The sequence below is a fragment of the Macaca fascicularis genome, chromosome 9 (assembly GCF_037993035.2).
Source record: "Macaca fascicularis isolate 582-1 chromosome 9, T2T-MFA8v1.1".
NCBI classification, from domain to species: Eukaryota; Metazoa; Chordata; class Mammalia; order Primates; family Cercopithecidae; genus Macaca; species Macaca fascicularis.
In genome coordinates, this window is record NC_088383.1 from 81,913,609 (window position 1) to 81,930,470 (window position 16,862).

Here is a 16,862-nt window from a genome sequence, read left to right on the forward strand (position 1 = left end):
GATATAACTAACTTAACTAACCATTAGATTAACTAAAATTAAAAAGACCAACTATACCACACGTTTTTGAGGATGTGAAGGAACAGGGATTCTCATACACAAGGAACAGGGATTCTCATACACTAATGGTAGAAATGTAAATGGTACAACCAATTTGGAAAGCAATTTAGAACTTTCCTAGAAAGGTAAACATGCAGCCACCATGACTCAGACATTCCAATCCTATATATACACCCGATAAAATGATAGTATGTCTAGAAAATAACATTCAGAGCAGAGTTATTGTGGAACCAAAATCTAGATAAAAACAGAATGTCTAGCAGCAGCCTAATGGATAAAATGAATACTAATCACAATTAAAAGGAAAATACTATTTATATATGGAATAACAAGAATAAATCTTAAAACAATTTTATTGAGTAAGAGGCCAGATCCCGGGGCGGAGCAAGATGGCCGAATAGGAACAGCTCCAGTCTCCAACTCCCAGCACGAGCGACACAGAAGACCGGTGATTTCTGCATTTTCAACTGAGGTACTGGGTTCATCTCACTGGGGAGTGCCAGACGATCGGTGCCGGTCAGCTGCTGCAGCCCGACCAGCGAGAGCTGAAGCAGGGCGAGGCATTGCCTCACCTGGGAAGCGCAAGGGGGAAGGGAATCCCTTTTCCTAGCCAGGGGAACTGAGACACACAACACCTGGAAAATCGGGTAACTCTCACCCCAATACTGCGCTTTAAGCAAACAGGCACACCAGGAGATCATATCCCACACCTGGCTGGGAGGGTCCCACACCCACGGAGCCTCCCTCATTGCTAGCACAGCAGTCTGTGATCTACCGGCAAGGCAGCAGCGAGGCTGGGGGAGGGGCGCCCACCATTGCTGAGGCTTAAGTAGGTAAACAAAGCTGCTGGGAAGCTCGAGCTGGGTGGAGCTCACAGCAGCTCAAGGAAACCTGCCTGTCTCTGTACACTCCACCTCTGGGGACAGGGCACAGTAAACAATAACAAACACAGCAGAAGCCTCTGCAGACGCAAACGACTCTGTCTGACAGCTTTGAAGAGAGCAGTGGATCTCCCAACACGGAGGTTGAGATCTGAGAAGGGACAGACTCCCTGCTCAAGTGGGTCCCTGACCCCTGAGTAGCCTAACTGGGAGACATCCCCCACTAGGGGCAGTCTGACACCCCACACCTCACAGGGTGGAGTACACCCCTGAGAGGAAGCTTCCAAAGCAAGAATCAGACAGGTACACTCGCTGTTCAGAAATATTCTATCTTCTGCAGCCTCTGCTGCTGATACCCAGGCAAACAGGGTCTGGAGTGGACCTCAAGCAATTTCCAACAGACCTACAGCTGAGTGTCCTGACTGTTAGAAGGAAAACTATCAAACAGGAAGGACACCTACACCAAAACCCCATCGGTACATCACCATCATCAAAGACCAGAGGCAGATAAAACCACAAAGATGGGGAAAAAGCAGGGCAGAAAAGCTGGAAATTCAAAAAATAAGAGTGCATCTCCCCCGGCAAAGGAGCGCAGCTCATCGCCAGCAACGGATCAAAGCTGGACGGAGAATGACTTTGACAAGATGAGAGAAGAAGGCTTCAGTCCATCAAATTTCTCAGAGCTAAAGGAGGAATTACGTACCCAGCATATAAACTAAAAATCTTGAAAAAAAAGTGGAAGAATTGATGGCTAGAGTAATTAATGCAGAGAAGGTCATAAACGAAATGAAAGAGATGAAAACCATGACACGAGAAATACATGACAAATGCACAAGCTTCAGTAACCGACTCGATCAACTGGAAGAAAGAGTATCAGCGATTGAGGATCAAATGAATGAAATGAAGCGAGAAGAGAAACCAAAAGAAAAAGGAAGAAAAAGAAATGAACAAAGCCTGCAAGAAGTATGAGATTATGTAAAAAGACCAAATCTACGTCTGATTGGGGTGCCTGAAAGTGAGGGGGAAAATGGAACCAAGTTGGAAAACACTCTTCAGGATATCATCCAGGAGAACTTCCCCAACCTAGTAGGGCAGGCCAACATTCAAATCCAGGAAATACAGAGAACGCCACAAAGATACTCCTTGAGAAGAGCAACTCCAAGACACATAATTGCCAGATTCACCAAAGTTGAAATGAAGGAAAAAATCTTAAGGGCAGCCAGAGAGAAAGGTCGGGTTACCCACAAAGGGAAGCCCATCAGACTAACAGCAGATCTCTTGGCAGAAACTCTACAAGCCAGAAGAGAGTGGGGGCCAATATTCAACATTCTTAAAGAAAAGAATTTTAAACCCAGAATTTCATATCTAGCCAAACTAAGTTTCATAAGTGAAGGAGAAATAAAATCCTTTACAGATAAGCAAATGCTTAGAGATTTTGTCACCACTAGGCCTGCCTTACAAGAGACCCTGAAGGAAGCACTCAACATGGAAAGGAACAACCGGTACCAGCCATTGCAAAAACATGCCAAAATGTAAAGACCATCGAGGCTAGGAAGAAACCGCATCAACTAACGAGCAAAATAACCAGTTAATATCATAATGGCAGGATCAAGTTCACACATAACAATCTTAACCTTAAATGTAAATGGACTAAATGCTCCAATTAAAAGACACAGACTGGCAAACTGGATAAAGAGTCAAGACCCATCAGTCTGCTGTATTCAGGAGACCCATCTCACACGCAGAGACATACATAGGCTCAAAATAAAGGGATGGAGGAAGATTTACCAAGCAAATGGAGAACAAAAAAAAGCGGGGGTTGGAATACTAGTCTCTGATAAAACAGACTTTAAACCATCAAAGATCAAAAGAGACAAAGAAGGCCATTACATAATGGTAAAGGGATCAATTCAACAGGAAGAGCTAACTATCCTAAATATATATGCACCCAATACAGGAGCACCCAGATTCATCAAGCAAGTCCTTAGAGACTTAAAAAGAGACTTAGACTCCCATACAATAATAATGGGAGACTTCAACACTCCACTGTCAACATTAGACAGATCAACGAGACAGAAAGTTAACAAGGATATCCAGGAATTGAACTCATCTCTGCAGCAAGCAGACCTAATAGACATCTATAGAACTCTCCACCCCAAATCAACAGAATATACATTCTTCTCAGCACCACATCGTACTTACTCCAAAGTTGACCACGTAATTGGAAGTAAATCACTCCTCAGCAAATGTACAAGAACAGAAATTATAACAAACTGTCTCTCAGATCACAGTGCAATCAAACTAGAACTCAGGACTAAGAAACTCAATCAAAACCGCTCAACTACATGGAAACTGAACAACCTGCTCCTGAATGACTACTGGGTACATAACGAAATGAAGGCAGAAATAAAGATGTTCTTTGAAACCAATGAGAACAAAGATACAACATACCAGAATCTCTGGGACACATTTAAAGCAGTGTGTAGAGGGAAATTTATAGCACTAAATGCCCACAAGAGAAAGCAGGAAAGATCTAAAATTGACACTCTAACATCACAATTAAAAGAACTAGAGAAGCAAGAGCAAACACATTCGAAAGCTAGCAGAAGGCAAGAAATAACTAAGATCAGAGCAGAACTGAAGGAGATAGAGACACAAAAAACCCTCCAAAAAATCAATGAATCCAGGAGTTGGTTTTTTGAAAAGATCAACAAAATTGACAGACCACTAGCAAGACTAATAAAGAAGAAAAGAGAGAAGAATCAAATCGACGCAATTAAAAATGATAAAGGGGATATCACCACCGACCCCACAGAAATACAAACTACCATCAGAGAATACTATAAACACCTCTACGCAAATAAACTGGAAAATCTAGAAGAAATGGATAATTTCCTGGACACTTACACTCTTCCAAGACTAAACCAGGAAGAAGTTGAATCCCTGAATAGACCAATAGCAGGCTCTGAAATTGAGGCAATAATTAATAGCCTACCAACCAAAAAAAGTCCAGGACCAGATGGATTCACAGCTGAATTCTACCAGAGGTACAAGGAGGAGTTGGTACCATTCCTTCTGAAACTATTCCAATCAATAGAAAAAGAGGGAATCCTCCCTAACTCATTTTATGAGGCCAACATCATCCTGATACCAAAGCCTGGCAGAGACACAACAAAAAAAGAGAATTTTAGACCAATATCCCTGATGAACATCGATGCAAAAATCCTCAATAAAATACTGGCAAACCGGATTCAGCAACACATCAAAAAGCTTATCCACCATGATCAAGTGGGCTTCATCCCTGGGATGCAAGGCTGGTTCAACATTCGCAAATCAATAAACATAATCCAGCATATAAACAGAACCAAAGACAAGAACCACATGATTATCTCAATTGATGCAGAAAAGGCTTTTGACAAAGTTCAACAGCCCTTCATGCTAAAAACGCTCAATAAATTCGGTATTGATGGAACGTACCTCAAAATAATAAGAGCTATTTAGGACAAACCCACAGCCAATATCATACTGAATGGGCAAAAACTGGAAAAATTCCCTTTGAAAACTGGCACAAGACAGGGATGCCCTCTCTCACCACTCCTATTCAACATAGTGTTGGAAGTTCTGGCTAGGGCAATTAGGCAAGAGAAAGAAATCAAGGGTATTCAGTTAGGAAGAGAAGAAGTCAAATTGTCCCTGTTTGCAGATGACATGATTGTATATTTAGAAAACCCCATTGTCTCAGCCCAAAATCTCCTTAAGCTGATAAGCAACTTCAGCAAAGTCTCAGGATACAAAATTAATGTGCAAAAATCACAAGCATTCTTATACACCAGTAACAGACAAACAGAGAGCCAAATCAGAAATGAACTTCCATTCACAATTGCTTCAAAGAGAATCAAATACCTAGGAATCCAACTGACAAGGGATGTAAAGGACCTCTTCAAGGAGAACTACAAACCACTGCTCAGTGAAATAAAAGAGGACACAAACAAATGGAAGAACATACCATGCTCATGCATAGGAAGAATCAATATAGTGAAAATGGCCATACTGCCCAAGGTTATTTATAGATTGAATGCCATCCCCATCAAGCTACCAATGAGTTTCTTCACAGAATTGGAAAAAACTGCTTTAAAGTTCATATGGAACCAAAAAAGAGCCCGCATCTCCAAGACAATCCTAAGTCAAAAGAACAAAGCTGGAGGCATCACGCTACCTGACTTCAGACTATACTACAAGGCTACAGTAACCAAAACAGCATGGTACTGGTACCAAAACAGAGATATAGACCAATGGAACAGAACAGAGTCCTCAGAAATAATACCACACATCTACAGCCATCTGATCTTTGACAAACCTGAGAGAAACAAGAAATGGGGAAAGGATTCCCTATTTAATAAATGGTGCTGGGAAAATTGGCTAGCCATAAGTAGAAAGCTGAAACTGGATCCTTTCCTTACTCCTTATATGAAAATTAATTCAAGATGGATTAGAGACTTAAATGTTAGACCTAATACCATAAAAATCCTAGAGGAAAACCTAGGTAGTACCATTCAGGACATAGGCATGGGCAAAGACTTCATGTCTAAAACACCAAAAGCAACAGCAGCAAAAGCCAAAATTGACAAATGGGATCTCATTAAACTAAAGAGCTTCTGCACAGCAAAAGAAACTACCATCAGAGTGAACAGGCAACCTACAGAATGGGAGAAAATTTTTGCAATCTACTCATCTGACAAAGGGCTAATATCCAGAACCTACAAAGAACTCAAACAAATTTACAAGAAAAAAACAAACAACCCCATCAAAAAGTGGGCAAAGGATATGAACAGACATTTCTCAAAAGAAGACATTCATACAGCCAACAGACACATGAAAAAATGCTCATCATCACTGGCCATCAGAGAAATGCAAATCAAAACCACAATGAGATACCATCTCACACCAGTTAGAATGGCGATCATTAAAAAGTCAGGAAACAACAGGTGCTGGAGAGGATGTGGAGAAATAGGAACGCTTTTACACTGTTGGTGGGATTGTAAACTAGTTCAACCATTATGGAAAACAGTATGGCGATTCCTCAAGGATCTAGAACTAGATGTACCATATGACCCAGCCATCCCGTTACTGGGTATATACCCAAAGGATTATAAATTATGCTGCTATAAAGACACATGCACATGTATGTTTATTGCGGCACTATTCACAATAGCAAAGACTTGGAATCAACCCAAATGTCCATTAGTGACAGATTGGATTAAGAAAATGTGGCACATATACACCATGGAATACTATGCAGCCATCAAAAAGGATGAGTTTGTGTCCTTTGTAGGGACATGGATGCAGCTGGAAACCATCATTCTTAGCAAACTATCACAAGAACAGAAAACCAAACACCGCATGTTCTCACTCATAGGTGGGAACTGAACAATGAGATCACTTGGACTCAGGAAGGGGAACATCACACACCGGGGCCTATCATGGGGAGGGGGGAGGGGGGAGGGATTGCATTGGGAGTTATACCTGATGTAAATGACGAGTTGATGGGTGCAGCACACCAACATGGCACAAGTATACATATGTAACAAACCTGCACGTTATGCACATGTACCCTACAACTTAAAGTATAATAATAATAAATTAATTAAAAAAAAAGAGGCCAGATCCCATGAAATAAAAAGAGTACATATTGTATAATTTCATGTACATAAATTTTTATAAAATATAAACTAATCTATAGTGATACACAAAAACAGTAGATCTGTAGTTGTTTGGACACAGGGATAGTGGAGCAAGAAAAGGCACAAGGTAGGAAATACCAAAGGGTACAAGGAAACCGTTGGGAGTAACCGAATGTTCATGGTCTTGGTGGTGGTAGTGATGGTGATGGTTGTAGTACTGTATACATATATCAAAGCTTATCAAATTACATACTTTAAAGATGTGTGTTTTAGTGTACGTCACATACATGTCACTCATATGTCAATAAAACTGTTTTTAAAAATGAGGGCTGAGATTGATAACCAAGAGACACTCCTCCTGAGTACATGGAGGCTCCATCAAGCACAAGTATCCCTCAGAAGCAAGGGGATACAGGAGAGAAGAGTTCAAGAATATTCATTAAAGGCATCTGAACACTCAACTTTGCGAGGCCCACAGCAGGTAAGAGTGAAACTCCTTGAAAAAATTCAGGCTTTCAATTACAAAGACTGAGAGGTTAGGGGATGTGAGCCAAGACAAAGGCATTCAAGGCTTTTACAAGCTACAGGGCCACTACCTGCTCAATTTAGACGAAGTCACAACAGTGCTAAAGAGAAGTCTGGGGCATGGAACGTGGGGAACAAGATGGGAGAGCAAAGAGAACATCTCAGCAAATAAAAAAACCTGGATGCTGAGTTACAATGCATGGAGAGATACCCCACAGTTCCAAAAATTGGCAGTTTCTCTGTGAAGCACAAGCAGATCTCTGAAATCACAGCAGTGCTTAGAACCTAAACCTGTATCAGAAAGTCCAGATGCCATTTTTCAAAACATTTGAAGCCAGTGTTGAAATGAATCAAACTTAAACTTCAAAAAACCAGCAAACTATAGATCATCTTTTTTTTTTTGCTCCCAGTTTAGCAGTCTTACTTTCTAAAGGTAAAAATAATGTATCTTAGTCTCATTGCCATCGATTTTTTTGTTGTACCAAATACAGATTTGAGATTTGTAGTACAAATTCAAATAATCTAATATTTTTTAATTAAAATACCTTAAGAAAAAAGAGGGTGTGGCAGAAATATTTGAAGATATAATTCCCAACTTAAAAACATTCATAATCCTCAAATCCAAGAATCATATTTAACCTCAATCAGAGCAAATAAAAACAAAACTACACTTTACTGGAAAGGCTGATATGGGAGAATCACCTGAGGCCAGGAGTTTGAGGTTGTGGTGGCTGTGATTACATGTGTGAAAAGCCACTGCACTCCAACCTGGGTAACATAGCGACACCACATGCCCCACCAAAAACAACAACAAACAAAAGCACACCTAAGCACATTATAATGAAAACACCAAAAGCCAAAGATAAAATGTAAGCATTAAAAGCACCCGGAGGACAATGGCACTCTATCCACAAGGGCAAAGTATTATGCATGATGACTTTATTAACTAAAATAATGGAGGCAAGAAGACAAGACAATACAAATAAATCTTCAAAGTGCTAGAGAAAAGAAAGTTCCAATCTAAAATTTTATATCCATTGAATATATCTTTCAAAAATTAAAGCAACACAAAGACAACCTAAGAATAAAAAAAGTTGAGAGAATGCATCTTCATATAACTGTACTAAAGAAATACTAAAACACAACACAACACAACAAAATAAAAAAAACCTTAGTCTGAAGAAAAATAGCACTAGATGGGACTCCAATTCTGTAAGAAGGAATAAAGCAAGAAAGTAAATAAAATCATGCTACCCTAAGTTTCTAAAATGTCTATTCAGTAGTATAATAATATTTAATGCTCTAACTTAAAGACAGAAGCAACTACTGAAAAAAAACACACAGTTTAGTTAAAATATCAATATAGAATATAAAGTAATATATTCATAATATTTTATTTACTAAAGAAAATAACAGAATACTTGAACAAATGAACAAAACAAATAGAATAAATATGCAAACAGTACCAAGTTAGGGGATTTGAACCCAACACATTAATTATTACGTTGAATGTAAATGGAACAAACTTTTCAATTAAAAGGCTAAGAGTATCCAACTGTGTGTTTAAAGTGTGCTTAAGGTATTAGAAACCATGTTTTAAAATAAGGACACTTTGAATTTAGACATTGATGGGTTAAAAAAGTAAGGCAGAAAAACCTATGCAATACAAAGATTAAGTAGAAGAAAACAGGCTTAGCTACATTAATGTAAGACAAAATAGACTTAAAGACATAGACATGGAAAGGTGCATCATATAATAACACAAGAATTAATCTATCGAGAACAAATGGCAAGACTAAACATGTATGCACTAACAGAACTTCAAAATATACAATAATTGAATGAATTAAAGGAAGTAGAAAACTCTATATTTATAGTTGGAGATTATCTCTCAGCACATATCTCTCAGTAATTGATAGGACAAATGGATTTTTAAAAATCTTTAAGAATAAAGCAGAGCTAAACAACACTACCATTATATAGACCTAACTGTATTTGCAGATCACTACACACCACTAACTGCATAATGCATACTTCTTTCAAGGGCTCATAAATATTTTCCAAAGTAAACTATATAGTCAACTATAAAAGGTATCAATAATTATCAAGAAATTGAAATCATACAGCGTATACTCTCTGATCACAACTGTATTAAATTAGATATCAATAACAATAAGATATGTAGACATTCCAAATATTTGGAAAATAAAGCACAGCTTTCTAAATAACTCATGGATAAAAAGAAAAATTCATGTGAAAAATTGGAAAACATATTAATTGAAGAATTATAAAATGGAACAAAATATGGGGAACACAGTGAACATATTTCTTAGAGGGATATATATAGCATTAAAATACTTATAGTTCAGATACTTAGAAACCACAAAAGAGGTAAAAGTTTATTTTCTAAACTCCCACCATAAGAAACTAGAGAAAAGCAAATTAAAACCAAAGTCAGTAGGAGAAAGGAAATAATAAAGATAAAAGTGAATTATTTCATTACTCAACGAAACAGACAAATAATGGAGAAAAACCAATGAACCTAATAGAAGTGTTTTTTATAAAATTAATAAAATTCATAGACCTCTAGAGAGACTTACCATGTTACAAAAAAAAAAAGGAGAAGAAATAAATAACTGATAGCAAATAAATGTTGTAACTCGCTACAAGTTTATGGACCATGAGGAAAATAAAGTATTCTGACCTAAAGATTTATTTGAACAAATACAAAAAACACTAATCAAAAATTTTTAAAAATCTATACCTTGGACTTCACTTTAAAAACTTTTTTTCTCAAGAAACCACATTAAGACAATATGTAAAAACTACATAGTGGGAAAAATACTCCCTTTACATATGTCTGAGAAAGCAGTTGTATACTGAATATATTAATAATCCTTGTAATTCAACAGCAAAAATACTAGAAAATAAATAAATATAGGCACAGTAGCCTCAAACTGGAAATAACTCAAATGTCCATCAATAGGAAAATGTATCAAAAGATATTGTGGCAGATGCATGCCACATGATAATACAGATAAATTTCAGAAACATTTAAACAAAAAAAGCGAGACACTAGACAATATATACTGTATAATTAACTTACATATATATTTAAAACAAAAAGAAATACAGACTGACAGAAATCAGAAAGGAGTTGCTCTCGGTGGTGGTAGTAAAGTCCAATGTATAAATGTTTTGATTTTTGATTAGTGTTTTTTGTGTTTTGTGTCTGAAAAGTATGTATGACCCCAACTATGTAACATTCTGGAAAAGGCAAAACTATGGAAAGAGTAAAAAGATTAGTGATTGCCAGAAGATTGGGGGTGAGAGAATGCATAGGTGGAGCACAGAGAGTTTTTAGGGCAGTAAACCTATTCTGAATAATACCATGGTATGTATAATATATATAATATAGTAGCTATTAATATATTATATATAATATATATGTGTCATATATGTATAATGATACATATATCCAAACCCATAGAATACACACCATCAACAATGAACCCTAATGTAAATTATGGACTTTGGATGATAATGATGAGTCAGTGTAGGTTCACATGATTGTAGCAAATGCACTATTCTGGTGAGGGATGTAACAAACAGCAAAGACTGGACATGTGTCAGAGCACAGAGTACAGGAGAAATCTCCGTATCTTCTCTCTGTTTTATCTTCTATATCTATGAAAAGTGCTGCAGGCTACTTCTTTCCTTTGTAGGTGATTAATTCACTAAATGTGCCTGTCATGGGAAACAACCTAAAACAAGTTACGTAGCCAGCAGCTCATGAGAAATGGAACTATGATCTTACGATGAAGAGTCCACTCACTTTCTTCTTAAGAGAACAAGAACAGCATGTAGCATGAGTTTCTTCCTACAATAGGAAGTCAGTAACCACCAATTAATAACAAAATAACAGAAGACTGCAGAATAGAATATGCTAATCATAATTCCTAAAGATTCCCAACTATCTACCCCCAGTTGGGGCCCCTGAAATGATTCTTATTGTTATAATATGGTCACAACTGCAGGTCATGATCCATAATAAGCCAAAGCAATAAACACCAGAACACTCCTGAAAATGCATCTCCTTACCTACCTGAATTTATGCTCTACTGCAAGAGCTTGCATAGCTCCGATAGTGTTCAGCATAACTGATTAAATAGGACCTCCTGTGAACTCATTAATCGGTTAAGATGGAGAGAGCAGGGGTTGGATATTTCACAGCATTATATAGAAACACTATGGGCTTGAATTGATTAAATAGCAACACCCCTCTACATTACACAAAAAGTGCCGCGGTGCTGCATAATGTAGATTTGTTTTCAGCTTAAACTCCAAAAAGAAACTGAATCTTCCCACTAGGGAGAAGCAAGAATATTATCAATGATCCTTCTATTACCTCATCAAAGAATGTTGACTGAGCAAAATTAGGGCTGGACCAGAAGAGCACATTCACAGAGCCCTCACTTTAGAGACACAAAGTTATGCCACTATGTGCCTATCAAACAGTACACAATGTGGGTTCAGCTCCTCTTTTGACTTCAAGCCTGTAAGTGATATTGACCCTCTTTGCCATCAGATGCTGGACCATTCCTGGTTGTCATCTTCCAGTGTAAATAATCCCTTTATCTGCAGTTACCTAGTTTGAGTGTGTCATCTCCTTCTTGCCTGTATCCTGACTGCTACAGACACAGAATAGCCGCTCTTCTTTTTCTCAAAATATTTTCAAATACTTTTCCTTTAGTAGAAGCATAGGCTCAATTCAGAAAGAGCTACCGAAGAACATTAAGAGTCAAGATATAGCCAGAAGGAGCAGCCGTACAAATAGATTTTTTTAAATCAGGAATTCAGAATGACATTAAGAAGTTGGAGAGAGCTGTAAATATTATAGATAAGTAACTAGTGGTGGGCATTTTGTCAATTTTATTAGAGCAAAATCTCCATAGCATTATTGTTGATAAAGATATGGTATTTAAAATAAATTTGAACAAACATGTAAGCAAAATATTAATTTCCTGCAAATTATACCATAGGAGGCCTGAGGTTAAAAATAATAATAATAATAAGCAAAAAATAAGAGGAGCCGAGGAGCCCAAAGCAAACAGGAAATCAGCAAAGCTTGAATAATGAATAATGTCAAAAAATCCAGACTGACTCAAAATATTTTCTTACCTGTTTTAAGTTAAAGTATTCCACCATGCCATCATGAGAAGGTCCATTAGGTTATTGTATCAGAACCTGGTGGTAAATTTTTATAATGTTTTTCATATGTGTAGTGAATCACTTTTATATAATTCGTTGAGCTATTCATTTAATTCGAAACAACTGCCTTAAATTATTTTTCTCTCTAATATGGCCCTGTCCCTTGATCCCCTCGCTCGGCTCCTGACCAAGCTGTACCAATCAGAATGCTTCATCTGGGAACCTGGAATTACAGTAAGAGACAGAATTACAGTTACACTATGTGTACAGAATATAGTGTGCAAATTTGGAAACCATGGGTAATCGTCTATCCTCTCTGTTGTGGGTCCTCAGATCCAGAGAAAGCTGGTCTGCTGAGGAAGGAGAATTAAGCACATGTAGATGGACAGAAGACAAGTTGACAGTAAGAGAGAGAGTACCTTGAGTTTCTGAAAGCTGCCTGTTTCCTCCTAGTAGTCTCCGGTGAGGACCAGGTACCTTCCTGCCAAATTTTGGTTCTGCAAGATGATATATTCATATAACAAACAATGCTACGTAATTTATTTTTTTCTTCCGCTTAGCTTATGTTGACTTTTGTCACTTGTAATCATAGTCACAATACAACATTAACTTCCCAGAGTATGGATCCAATCATTTTATCTCAGAAAGTAACAGCTTAAAGAATTTCTCCAAGATGGATGTTTAGATTAGGTGAACCAGACCAAAGGATTGTAGTCAAGATTCTTGGACTCTCTTCATCTAATTTGTCTTTAAGAGACCTTTTTCTTTATCTTGATTCAACACATTATGCTTTTGTTGCAATGCAAGCCAAGCACATGTCAGACAAGATTTTGAGGACTTTGGATTATAAGTACCATTCTACCTAAATAATTAAGTTAAAGAAAAACTTAAGGATACATGGTGAAATACAGGCTGGTATGGAGCATGAAGGCTATCATTTCTTCCTGATTTATGATACAATCTCAGGAAGCCCCAACAGGCAGAAAGGTTAAGCATTTTTATAAGATCAAAATTGGGTTTTCTAGATATAATAGTAAGTAGAATTTATTGCACAGTTTTTGTACCTAATATTCCTCCAAATGTCCTGCATTGATTAAATAATTTAACTTTTACAATAACCCTTTTGGTAGTTACTATTTTTATCCCTATTTTACAAATAACTCAGTTGAAGACACAAGAGGTTACCAAACTTGTCCAAGGTGACACCACCATTAAAAGCTGAACAGTCATTAAAGGAAGGCAGGCCGTCTTTCTCCCCAGCACTTGCTAGCTCATCCACTGTGCTAGCTGCTTCGCGTATATCATAAGCACAGTGTATTTCACGAAACTGTCTGTGTGTGTGACTTAGGCGTAGGAAAAAATAGGGATTTCAGACAAAAGATATACATCAAGTCCCAGTAATAAAACTTTGATTTTTTGTATTACATTATTATGCATCAAATGCCCATCCCTTTCATATATTAAAAAAAATTCTAAAACAAACATGCCAGTAACAGTTACATTGAGGCAGTACTTAATGTCCTCCTTCTATTTGTTCTAGTTATATTTTTTATAAAAAGAAAATGAAAAAAACCCTCATAACTCAATCGCAATGGAAGCAAAAATTATTTTAAAATATACTGTTACAGTGTATATATTATATATGAAACATTGACTTTCAAACTCAGCAAAATAGTTTTAATCCAGTCATATCTCCTCTGAGTGATTATCCTGGCTGTAAACACCAGTATGTCAAACACAGGAAATGGTATGGCTTGATGTTGTGTTAACCAAGTTAATAAAAAATTTAAATAACAGTAATAAGCTATTGAGGAGGAAATAAAATGCTATGCTTATGGAGAGCCTAGTAATGACTCTGAGTCAGAGAATTGCAAAGAAATAGAATCAAACAGCCCTGTGCTACAAATTGCTAGAGATGTGGCACTTGTATTAGCAGTAGGAGAAAAGTCTTACTTACAATCATACTGCTAACCATCCATATCAGGAGGCAGAGAACCAGGACCAGAATGCCTAGGTTCAAATACAAGGTCCATATTTTGGCAGAGTCATAGCTATGGAATATTAATTAGTCTCTCAAAACTTAAGTTTTTACCTCTGTAAAGTAATGTTACTAATAAAACACACTTCTCAGGGTTGTTCCAAGGATCAAATAAAAATACATATAAAGTGTTTACCATGATACACAGAATGTGGTAATTGCTCAATGAATATTAGCTAGTATTAACAGTAGTGAGCTTGACTCTTTATCTCTTCTTAATTATATTAGTTTTGTTTACTTCTCTAGGAATATAACCATTATATATGAAAAATGTCAGCATATTTGATATGAAGCAAAAAATTACTGATGAAAGATTAAAGGCAAAGTAACAAAACACTAAGTTTTTAAATTAATAAAATGCACAGATGAAACAGAATGTCCCAGGATTAACCTGTAAATGAACACAAATATGCCACATTTCTAGCAGTACCTCAGATATTAGCACATCAAGCCTTCTTTCACTCAACTAGCTAAAAGACAAGTGTTTGCCTAGAATCTACTTCTTAAGATATTCTTCAAAATTCTCAAAAAAGAGAATGTTCACTCTATGCCCCCACAAGTCTCTGAAACCTGAGTTAGCATGATTTTATTCTGGAACTCCTGAGTGGGTGTGGAAGAAGACCACGCATCCAGTGAGTTATTAGCTTCCACTTTGCTGTCTCTCTACCCTGATGTCCACTGTCAATGCCCTCCTTTGACTCTACTGTTCATTGTCATTGTACTACCCAAGGTCAATCTCTGGCCTGACTGCAGTCTGGGACCCCTGGGCCACTGCTAATGATCATAACCCTTAGGCCACTGCCATTACCTATACTGCTGATGACTCCTCTAAAGCATTGAGCCTGAATACACTTCTCTTCAGTCAGTGGGGAAATGCCTTTCCTTCTGTGTCTCACAGTTGGCTTTGTCAAAGAACTGTAGAACTGTAGAGCTTCTGGTCACATTTCAAAAAATATCACTCAAGGCTTATCCAAAATCCTTTCTCCATTTTTTCCTTAATAACATAACAGAAAGATACACAACTAAACTGAACACCAAATACTTCTTTATTGCCAAGGGTGTTCCTGTGACCAAATGATCCTGTTCAGAGCCTATAGATGTAATTTGAAATTTCCAATGGGTGGAGTTTTAAAGAAAGAAAGATTACAAGAAAATTGCAATCCATCCCCCATGGGTGGAGCTTTCAGGAAAGAATTCAGCCCTCAGCTTTTTTTCTCTTCTTCATTATTTTCAGGAGGTGCAATGGTCGTGTTGCTACTATGAGACCAAAAGTATAATAACAAAATTATATATTCTTAGGATGAAGTAAAAAAAAGATGAAAAGATCATGGCTTCCTAAATATATCAATGAGCCATTGCATTAGCCTTGGACTATGTAACTCTAGACTCCTTATAGTTTGAGACTAATTCATTTCTTGTTCGTCTAATTTTTCTATTGTTTAGTACCAAGAGCATTTCTAACAGGCAGAACTTTTAATGACAGAATGTGTTCCTCTATACATGAAACCCCACCTTTCCTCAAAAAAGAAATGGCTTACAGCTTGCACAAGAGCATATTAAATCATGTGATTACTGGAGTGGCCAGGGAGGGCATAGTTGAGCACAATTTCTTGCCCTGTGTTGAGCCTGACCTAGTCTGCCATACTGTTTTCCTTACTTGAGGCAATTTGCTTTTAAATTCCAATTGCCTCTCTTACCAGTGCTCTCCTTTGAGATTTCCCTTCCATCAAAAACAGATTTTCACCAGGCACAGTGGCTCACCCCTGTAATTGCTGCACTTTGGGAGGCTGAGACAGGTGGATGGCTTGAGATCAGAAGTTCGAGACCAGCCTGGGCAACATAGTGAGACCGCATCTCTATAAAACAAACAAAACATAGTTTTACAAATGAATTGCAAATTTGAACAATGTTCAGGAAACATCCTATAAGATGTCTGGGAATGTAATAGGGTAGCTGTTCCAACAACTCCTGAATCTCCCATCTAATTTAAGCAATTTTCAGTTTCTGAAATAGTATTGTTAGCCTGTCTCCTTGAACACACAAAGGATTTATGGATGGTATTAAATAACTGCACAAATCAACCTATTAGAATTTCAGCCTTGATCTGACCTAGACATTTTGAGAAATCCAAAATGTCTTTTCGGACTGGTAAGATGGGAGAAAAATAGGTAAAGAAATTATTATATTGAAAACATTTTTATTAGATGATTCCACATGTTTTCCCACTCATACATTTTAGTTTCATAATTTTGTGACTAGGACTATGGCTATGTGTCTCACTTATATTTGATTTCTCTTAATATTTTGTTAGAATAGCAATGCTTACATATACATATTTTAATTATTTATAGGCTAAGTACCTGTTTATCTAAAACATTCATATATTTACCTTGAACATTTTTAAAAATCTGTGATTAAATATAAACAATATATTTATTGAAAATATAACTTTCAGTGTTCAATTCC

The 16,862-nt window shown here is 37.1% G+C and overlaps 1 long non-coding RNA gene across 1 annotated transcript in view; it reads right to left on the bottom strand.

The window, feature by feature from the left end:
• The window catches only part of LOC135964960 (uncharacterized), a 50,664-nt gene extending 34,416 nt beyond the window's left edge, over positions 1-16,248 (bottom strand). Inside the window, exons 1-2 of the long non-coding RNA XR_010577696.1 lie at positions 16,094-16,248; positions 12,778-12,855 (exon numbers count right to left, since the gene is read on the bottom strand). This is a non-coding gene — a long non-coding RNA (uncharacterized lncRNA). The remainder of the gene's footprint in view (positions 1-12,777; positions 12,856-16,093) is intronic.
• Positions 16,249-16,862: the final 614 nt, after the last annotated feature.